This window comes from Orycteropus afer, unplaced genomic scaffold, assembly GCF_000298275.1.
Source record: "Orycteropus afer afer isolate SDZICR_OR568_19922 unplaced genomic scaffold, OryAfe1.0 scaffold00030, whole genome shotgun sequence".
Taxonomy (NCBI): Eukaryota; Metazoa; Chordata; class Mammalia; order Tubulidentata; family Orycteropodidae; genus Orycteropus; species Orycteropus afer.
In genome coordinates, this window is record NW_006921617.1 from 5,357,428 (window position 1) to 5,368,148 (window position 10,721).

Consider the following 10,721-nt stretch of genomic DNA (forward strand, 5'->3'; position numbering starts at 1 on the left):
GCCCCATCTTCCTTCTGAGGAGTGGCTGGTGGGTTTGAATCGCCAGCCTTCTGGTTAGCAGTCAAGTGCCTTAGCCACTATGCTACCAGAGCTCCCTATCAGATAAGGACTTTTTTATTTAATCATCACCATACCATTATTCCACCCCAAAAAATTAACCATAATTTCTTAATGTCTTATAATAACTAGTTAATTTTAAGTTTTTTCCTATTTTATTAAAAATAAAACAAAACACCAACAGAAAAACCCAAAAACATTTTAATCGATTATTTGCCTCAGGATCTAAACAAGGTCTATGTTGATTCTTAAGCTTCATTTAATCTTTGTTAATTTCTCCTTTTCATTTTCCATTTATTTAAAGAAAGTGAATCATATTCTGTAGAATTTCTCATGTTCTGAATTTGATTGGTTGTGTCCTCATGGTCCTGAACATGTTTTTCCATCCCTCTTATTTCCTGTAAACTGATAATTAAAGAGGCTTGATTAAAGTCAGGTTTAATTTTTTTGTTAAGAGTGTTTCATTGATGGTGCTGTGTACTTCCCGTATCAGGAAGAACATGCTTGATTGTTTTGTGCTTTGTAATGCTAAGACTGACCAATGGGTACAGTTGACTTCAGCCAGATTGATCTATTGTAAAGTTCCTCTTACTGGTTTTGGTAGTCACTGATGCTTGTTGGCCAGATACAGAGATTTCTGCTTCTGCAATTCCTCCTGCATTTATTAGCTGTAATTTTTTCATCGAATATTGGGTTATCCCAAAATGGAGTCCCTACTCTACCCCTTTTTTAAATCAATTTTCAGAATAAGAAGTTGGCCCTTAGCAACCTGCAAAGGTGACCAGTCATTGTTTTTTTTAAGTATCATCTGAATTTATAGATTTTTATATTTTTGATGTGTTTAAATCATTTGTAGTCATTCTTTATGATGCTAGAATTATCTCATCTTTTGTCAGGGAGAGGCTTGTCATTTGGCTCTGTCCTTTTGACATGACTCCAGTATTCTTGTATAGCTTCTTTGCTTTCAGGATTTCTAAGTAGTATTTTTTATGAGAATTGATACTAAGAGATCACAACTTGAGCATTTGGAGCATTTATTATTACTTGGGATTTCATTGTTTCTAGGCCTTTCAATGGACAAAACTAGTAAACACTTTTTTATTTTTTTTTTTAAGACAGACAAAGTATTGAGTTTTCAGTGATATTTCCACTTCAAATGAAAGATTCCATATAGCATTTTAACTTTGATTTTATATCTTAGTACCTCTTCTTCTTACTCTAAATATATTGGTTCTTTGATGACATTTCTTTGTTTATTTGCTATGTATATTAAATAATTCTTTAACAATATCAGTATTAAAAACATTTGTCATGGAGGTGATCTGACGCATGGTGACCCCATGTGTGGAAAAGTCGAACTGTGCTCCTTAGGGTTTTCAGTGGCCAAGTTTGCAGAAGTAGATATCCAGGCTTTTTTTCCAGGGCACCTCTGGGTGGACTCAGACCTCCAGTTTTTTGGTTAGCAGCATTATTTATTGGAAAAACAAGACAAAACATTTACTGTTGGTATCACTTCAGGGGCTCCATCCCAATTTTACTGCTAACGGTATTGTTGTTGTTGTTGTTATGTGCCATCGAGTCAGCTCCGACTCATAGCGACCCCTCCTTGGGTTTCCGAGGCAGTATCACTACAGAAGTAGAATTGCCCAACCTTCCTTCCGAGGAGTGGCTGGTGGATTTGAACCGCCAGCCTTCTGGTTTGCACTCAAGTGCCTTAGGCACTATGCTATGAGAGCTCCCACTGCTAACAATAAGATGCTTATTTTTGAGATATATCCCAGTAGAGCTATATGATCAATTAACTTTGTTTTAAACTTGAGGTAATTCATTTTTGTTATGGTTATTGCCGTGAACTTGAATACTAGTTGTTGTTGTGTGCTGTCAAGTCAATTCTGATTCATGGCAACCCTGTAGAACAGAACTTCCCCATAGGCTGTACATCTTTATGGTAGCAGATTGCCAGGTCTTTTTTCTCTGCAGAGCCTGGGCTGGGTTTGTACCGATAACCACTCAACAACCAAATGCTTTATCAGTTGGGTAGGATTTATTTTTGTAAATCATGTGAGGTGTAAGTTCAGTTTCATTTGTTTCCATGTGAATATTCTCATTCCAGCATTATTTATTGGAAAAACAAGACAAAACATCCTCTCTTTTGCCTTGATACCTAGATCATTTATCAGATGTCCATACATAAGGATTTGTGTCTGGTCTCTGTTCTGCTCAGTTGGTTTGTTTTTATAAATAAATTCCACTATCTTCTCAACTTTTCATAGTCCAATAAGTCTTGATGTGTTTTAGAGAAGTTTCTTGTTCCTTTTATTTTTCAAGAATAGCTTGGTTATTAGTCTCTTGCATTTCCATATATATTTAAACATGAGCAAGTAAAGTTATGTATATATGTGTTTGTGTATATACACACATACACACAATTCCTGTTGATTTTTTTATTGAGATTACCTTGACTCTAAATCGTTTGGGGAGAATGATATCTTTACGATACAGAGTCTTCTATATGATCATTCTGAATTATCGTTGCATATCTTCTTATTTATTTCATGGTTTCACATCTGTCTATAAAGCTTTATGATTTTCCCTTCAGAGAATCTGTGCATCTCTTATTGTATTTATTGTTAGCTATTTTGTAGTTTTTGAAGCCATTGTATATGGAATCTTTGTTTTTTAAGTTTCCTTTTCTAACTGCTATTACTTTGTATGTGGGTATACAGTTGATTTTGAATCTCACGATCTTGCTCAACTCAGTTCTAACAGCTTTTCTGTGGATACTTTCAGTTTTCTGTATTCACGATCATATCATTTGTGAATAACGAGTTTTGTTTCTTTCTCGCCAATCCTTACACCTTTTATTTCTTTCTCTTGCCTTACTTCTCTGGCTAGGACCTCCAGTACAGTCCTGAATAGAAGTGGTGATAGAGGACATCCTTGTCTTGTTCCTGATCACAAAGGGAAAGCTTTCAGTGTTTGAACATTAAGTATGATGTTTACTGAAGTTTTTTGTAGATAATCTTTTTATAGATGAAGGAAGTTCCCTTCTATTTCTGGTGTGCTAATAAGTAAGAATTTGTATCTTTACTGGATGTTAAATTTTATCATATACTTTTATTGAATCTGATGAGATGATAGTTTTTTTTCTTTTTTAATCTGTTAATGTGGTGAATTGCATTGATCTACTTTTTAATACTCACTCAGCTTTGCATTCTTGTAATTAACCCATTGATCAGAACCCACTTGGTCATGGGGATTTTAAAATATTGCTGTGTTCAGTTCGTTAATATTTGGATCAGGATTTTTGCATCTTTGTTCATAAATGTGACCTTTAATTTTCCTTTCTTATAATGCCTTCGTATAGTTCTTGAGTCTGTGCTGGCTTTGTACAATGAGCTGGAGATTTTTCTCACTTTTTGTTTTTTCTGGAAAAACTTGCACAATGTAGCTCCTATTCCTTTCTTAAATGATTGATATAATTCATGGGAAAAGCAATCTGAACTGGAGGATTTTTTTGGGGGTGTGAGAAGGCTCTTACTATTAAGTTTCTTTAATGGTTATAATAATTTATATATAGGAATATATAGGGAACTCTGGTGGTGCAGTGGTTAAAGCATTTGGCTGCTAACCAAAAGGTCAGCAGCTTGAACCCGTCAGCTGCTCTGTGGGAGAAAGATTAGAGAGTCTGCTTCTGTAAAAAATTTACAGCTTTGCAAATCCTGTGGTCGGGAGGCAGTTCTACTCTGTCTCATAGTGTCACTATGAGTCGGAATCGACTCGATGGCAGTAGGTTTCTTTTTCTTCTATATTACCTATATTGGTAAGTTGCAATTTTTAGCATTCTATCTAATTTTCAAGTTTATTGGCATAAAGTTCATAAAGTAATCTTATCTTTCCATTGTGGGCAGGATCTGTTAGTGATACTTTCTTTTTAATATAGCTTATTTGTGCTTCCTCTTAAAAAAATTAGTTTTGATCACTTTTGTCAAATGTTTTTCATATATATTTTTTTCTACTCACAGGACCAATTTTTGGCTTTGGTATTTTTCTACTGTAGCAGTTTTTATTTAGGCTTTTTGATGTTAGGACCCCTTCATGTTCTTAAAAATTATTGAGGATACTAAAGATCTTTATGTTGGTTACATCCATTGATAGGAATTATAAATTTTTCTCAGTTTCTGAACTAAAACTTAGAAATATAAAAAATACTAATTCATTTACAAATAATAGGAATAAATCCATTGCATGTTTATATAACATTTTTTTAAATGAAAAATAACTATCTTTGAGATCAGATTTACTGAGATGAATGGCATTATTTTGCATTTTTGCCAATCTCTTTTAAATGGCTAGTTTCTGAGTATCTGGGTCCTCATATCTGTTCTCTATTTGATCTGTTTTAATATTTTGGTTGGTTAAAGTAGATAAAACTCTAATCTCATAGACATATAGTTGGAAAAGGGAAGAATATTTTAATAGCCTTTTAAAGTTGTTGTGGGTAATCTTTTTTGATACGACAGCAAATCTCAACAAGGTGGTGTTTTTTTTTTTTTAAGATTGATTGTAGTATTGAATCTGAAAATGTTCAATAAAATTTTGCACTCTGGCACATTAAAGTCCATTGGTCTGTCTTGCACTTTGAATGGATCTTTTACTTGTGCATAATTTCGTTAACGTCATTCTTTGGTTATTTGAAAATACAAGTTCACTGAGATTTGCAAATCTTCCAAATGTTGACATACTGCATATTTCATTAGATGATACAAAAAATGACATTTGTTAATATCATCACCAATCTCATCAGAAAAGTCTTATTGGGATGACTTGAAGCCCTGCATGGTAGATAAATATTTGCCAAATTTCCAGTTTTTGCTTGAAAACTTGAATTTGATCATTGGTAATAATAGCTATTGGTTTTCCTTGAGATGACAGTCTTACCGTGTTTGTTTTTGAGAAAAAGCCTGCGAGATATCCAAGTCTAAATACGTGTAATTTGTCTAGCAGTTGCTTTTTTTCAAGTAAAAATGGTATTCTGTGAAAACAATGCCTAGCTTCTCTAGCAGATGACTCATAAAGTGCTTTTTTTCCTAGAGTATCTTAATTTAGTTTGCAGCTTCCTGTTTATCACACAGAATATTTAAAAGGTACGGAAAATTTAGTAAATTAGTATTCCTGCTTTATTAAGGACATTCTTAAATGAAAATGAATTTTTTTTAACTGTTAGTGTATGGTAGTGAAGAATAGAATATAGCCATGCCTTGATTCATACTAAAGCATTGACAGTAAACCTATTTTTGCACAAATAATGCACATTTTATATGTTTTACATAATGTGCAGACCCCTCGTGTTATTTTCATAAGAGTGACATACCAGTATCTTTTACATGTTGATGACTTCAATTTCAATGTTTTCCCCGTCTAAACAGATTTAGTATTCTTTGTTTTAGTGCCTGTTGATGGAGAGGTATGATTCCCAGCAGCTGACCCTCACCAGCCTACCCTTGAGTTTGTAAAGCAGCTGTCTGCTGGCAGGGTTCTTTACCTGCTGTGCAGACCTTTTTCTCCAATGCAGAAGAAGTTGCTTTTTCTACCCCAGAAATAGCCCTTGCCTGGGCGGTCAGCCCCTGCACAGGAGGTGCATGGGTCTGTGCATTCTGGTTGAAGAGGTCACTCAGGCAGGCGAGGCTGGTGCAGTGCAGCTGCACACATTTCGCCTCACCTTCTGTCAGGCTGGTCTCTGAATTTCTTCCCTGTGCAGACACCGCAGGGTGGGCATGAGCGTTTTGGGCACAGAGTATTAGTAGCACATTTTTCCCTCAGAGGAGATGAGTATGACTGGGGTGCCTGGGGACCCTGTGAGGTCCGAGCAGTGCGTACCCACCCCTGTACCATCTTGCTACCTTTCTCGTGGACCCTGCACCACAAGACCCTGGTGTGCATGGGCAATGGCCTCGCCTGCCATGGAAGCAGCTCGTGCTTGGGCTGTGGCAGCCTCCTGTGCAGCCCTCTGCCTGACCCTCTGCCAGTCTCTGGCACGATATGCTTGGATGCAGATGAGTGACAAGAAACTCACCTGCTCTTAGGCCTGTTTGCAAACAGCAAATGCACAGTTTCAATTGTTTATTTTCCAATTACTGGGGTCCTATCAAACTTGACCTATGACTTCCTGAGCATGGCTTATACATTTATTACACAAATAAGACCCAAAGTAACATGCTTGGACTATTGAATGAGGGTAAATGAGGCCAGAATTCATGTCTGGAAATGTCACAAGACATGCCTTGTGTATGCATGAGTGTATTATGCCAGAACTTTTTTTTTTAAACATAATTTTGTCATTTCTGGGCTTTACGTGTATGTGTGTTACTTGCATGCGTGCACTATTGTAGAAAAATAAGTTCTTGGTTTTTGTTCTTTTATCCTCGATATCTAAATGTCCTTTTATAAACTTCTAAAAATTCTTGACGTAGACAGATGTAATTTTGGGTAAATAAAGAGTTTTATTCATTTTTTCATTTTAAATGAAGATAAATATTTAAACACATAGTACGTTAGCTAATTGAGTTTGCTGGAATGTGGGATTTTTTCCTCTTCAAATAAAGTAGTAATACGTTCAGGTGGAGGCAGGAATGATATAGTATGGTATTGAATGATGAACATGGCCAAAATAGGCCTGAATGTTATCTACGCCACCACTCATCTCTCAGTGTGTCACCATACTGTGACATTGATATTGATATTGATACTGTGATATTGATATTGATACTGTGACAATGATATTGCTGTGAGGCTAGACGCTATCTATGCAGTTTCAGGATTTAGTTCTTTTTTTTGTTGTTGTTAATTTTTACTGTGATTTGAGTGAAAGTTTACAGAGGAAATTCATTTTCCATACAGTAGTTTATATACACTTTGTCTCATGACATTGACTGTAATATCCCACAATGGAACAAACAGTTCTCTTCCCACTTCCTCGCCATAGTTACCTCTTTCCTGTGTCCTTCCCTCCCACTCCTGCCCCCCTAGCTGTCTCCATGTGCATGCACAGCCCTTCTGTTCTCCCATGATTGATCCCTCCTAGGAGAGTATCTACCTACTGTAAATGTTAGCTTGTATGCTTGTCTTTTGTTTGGCTGGAAGCTGCAGGAGTGAGTTCAGTTCCACACCTGAGGGCAGCTAGGGGTTATAGTCAAAACCTCTATTTGCTGATGTGGCATGACTCAAAATGAGAAAAACAGCTGCAACCATCCATTAATAATTGGAACATTGGTGTGTACAAAGTGTGAATTGTACAAAGGGACCAAGCAAACCTGGTCCCCCCTTTTTTTTCCTTAATGATTTTGAGTTTTGTTTCACATTGTTCTCACACTCTATCCAGGATCTCCTACATAGATCCCCCTCTGAGTGGTTGACAGTGGTAGCCAGGCACCATCTAGTTCTTCTGGTTTCCATAGTCATATAGGCTGAGGATCACATGGTGTATCAGGGTTTAGTTCTTATAACATGTAGATATAGTCCGGGTGACCACCAGTTGTCTGTCAATTTGTCGTACTGGGTAGCTTACGTGTTGCTGTGAGGCTGGAGGCTATGCTACTGGTATATCAAGTACCAGCAGGGTACCCACGGTGGATAGGTTTTAGCCAAGCTTCCAGACTAAGACAGGCTCAGAAGAAGAAAAGGGCCATCCACTTATCAAAGAGTTGGCCAGTGAAAACTTTATGCATAGCAGTGAAACACTGATACATTATTGGAAAACTTTATGAATAGCCCTAAAATATTGTCTGATACAGTGCTGGAAGATGAGCCCCTCAGGTTGGAAGGCACTCAGAATATGACTGGGGAAGAGGTGCCTCCTCAGAGTAGAATCGACTTTAATGATGTGGATAGCGTAAAGCTCTTGGGACCTCTATTTGCTGATGTGGCACGATTCAAAATGAGAAGAAACAGCTGCAACCATCCATTAATAATTGGAACATTGGAGTGTACAAAGTGTGAATTTAGGAAAATTGGAAGTTGTCAAAAATGAAATGGAACACATAAAGATCAAGATCCTAGGCATTAGTGACCTCAAGTGGACTGTTTTTGGCCATTGTGAATCAGACAACCATATGATCTATGCTGAGAATGACAAATTGAAGAGGAATGGTGTGGTATTCATTGTCACAAGGAATGTTTCAAGATCTATCCTGGACTACAATGCTATAAGTGATAGGATAATATCCATAAGCTTACAAGAGAGACCAGTTAATACTACTATTATTCAATTTGCACACCAACCACCAGAGCCAAAGACGAGGAAATGGAAGATTTTTACCAAGATCTGCAGTCTGAAAGTGACTAAACATGCAATCAAGGTGTATTGATTATTGCTTCTGATTGGAATGCAAAAGTTAGAAAACTTTTTTGTTGGTGATAGAATTAGGGCTGGAGATCGCATGAAAGAATTTTGCAAGACCAATGACTTATTCAGTGCAAATACCTTTTTTCAACAACAAAAACGGTGGCTGTACACGTGGACTTCACCAGATGGTGTACACAGGAATCTGATAGACTGCATCTGTGGAAAGGGGTAATGGAAAAGTGCAGTATTGTCAGCCAAAACAGGAGTTGACTATGAAACAGACCATCACCTGCTCATATACAAGTTGAAGCTGAAGACAATTAAACAAGTCCATGAGAGCCAAAATATGACCTTGATTATATTGCTCCTGAATTTAGAGACCATGTAAGCAATAGATTTGCTGCACTGAACACAAGTGACAGAAAACCTGAGGAGTTGTGGGACGACATCAAGAACATCATCCATGAAGAAAGCAAAAGGTCATTAAAAAGACAAAAAAGGAAGAAAAGACCAAAATGGATGTTAGAAGAAACTCTGAAACTTGTCCTTGAGTGGAGAGTAGCTGAAGCAAATAGAAGAAATGACAGAATAAAAGAGCAGCTTGAGAAGATAGAGTCAATTATTATAATGAAATGTGCAGAGATCTGGGTTTAGAAAACCAAAAGGGAAGAATATGCTCAGCATTTCTCAAGCTGAAAGAGCAGAAGAAAAAATGCAAGCCTCAAGTTGCAATATTGAAAGATTTTGTAGGCAAAATATTTAATGATGTAGGAAACATTAAAAGAAGATGGAAGGAATACACAGAGTCACTGTACCAACAAGAATTGGTCGATACTCATCCATTCCAGGAGGTAGCATATGATCAAGAGCTAGTAGTACTGATGGAAGAAGTCGAAGCTGCACTAAACAAGGCTGTAGGTATTGACGGAATACTCATTGAGATGTTTCAACAAAGAGATGGCACGCTGGAGGCACTTACTCATCTATGCCAAGAAATTTGGAAGACAGCTGCCTAGTCAGCTGACTGGAAGAAATCCATATGTGTACCCATTCCAAAGAAAGGTGATTCCACAGAATGTGGAAATTATTGAACAATATCATTAATATTGCATCCAGGTAAAATCTTGCTGAAGATAATTCAAGGAAGGTTGCAGCAGTATATTGACAGAACTTCCAGAAATGCAAGGTGGATTGAGAAGAGGACATGGAATGAGGGATTATCATTGCTGATGTCAGATGGATCTTGGATGAAAGCAGAGAATACAAGAAAGGTGTTTACTTGTGTTTTATTGACTATGCAGAAGCATTCGATTGTGTGGATCACAACAAATTATGGATAACATTAACAAGAATGGGAATTCCTGAACACTTAATTGTGCTCATGAGGAACCTGTACATAGACCAGGAGGCTGTCTTTCAAATAGAAGAAGGGGATACTGCATGGTTTAACATCAGGAAAGGAGTATGCCAGAGTTGTATCCTTTCACTATACTTACTCGCTGTATGCTGAGCAGATAATCCGAGGAGTTGGGCTATATGAAGAAGAGCGTGGCATCAGGATTAGAGGAAGATTCATTAACAACTTGTGATAGGCAGATGACACAGCTTTGATGCTGAAAATGAGGATGACTTGAAGCACTTACTGATGAATATTAAAGACTTCAGTCTGCAATATGGATTACATCTCAACATAAAATAAAAATCCTCACAATTGAACCTGGTAGCATAGTGGCTAAGACACTTGCCTGCTAACCAGACGGCTGGCGGTTCAAACCCACCAGCCACTCCTCAGAAGGAAGGTTGGACAATCCTACTTTCGTAGTGATACTGCCTCGGAAACCCGAGGGGTCGCTATGAGTCGGGGCCGACTCGACGGCACATAACAACAACAACAACAATTGAACCAATAAGCAGCATCATGGTAAATGGAGAAAAGATTGAAGTAGTCAAAGATTTCATGTTGCTTGATTACACAATCAACACCAATGTAAGCAGCAGTCAAAGCATCAGATGATGTATTGCATTGGGCAAATCTGCTGCAAAAGACTCTAAAGTACTGAAGAGCAAGGATGTGTCTCTGAAAACTAAGGTGCGCCTAACCCAAGCTGTGGTATTTTCATTGCATGTGAGAGCTGGACAATGAATAAGGAAAACTGAAGAAGAGTTGATGATTTTGAGTTGTGGTGTTGGCAAAGAATATTGAAAATACCATGGGCTGCCAGAAGAACTTACTTGCGTGCGATATTAATGATACTGTTCTATAATTTCCACATTCTGTGGGATCACCTTTCTTTGGAATGGGCACAAATATGGATCTCTT

The 10,721-nt window shown here is 37.4% G+C and overlaps 1 protein-coding gene across 1 annotated transcript in view; it reads left to right on the top strand.

Annotated features, from left to right (window-relative positions):
* SS18 (SS18 subunit of BAF chromatin remodeling complex) overlaps positions 1 to 10,721 on the top strand; it is a 137,458-nt gene that overhangs the window by 18,994 nt on the left and 107,743 nt on the right. The gene's annotated exons all lie outside the window — the stretch shown is intronic.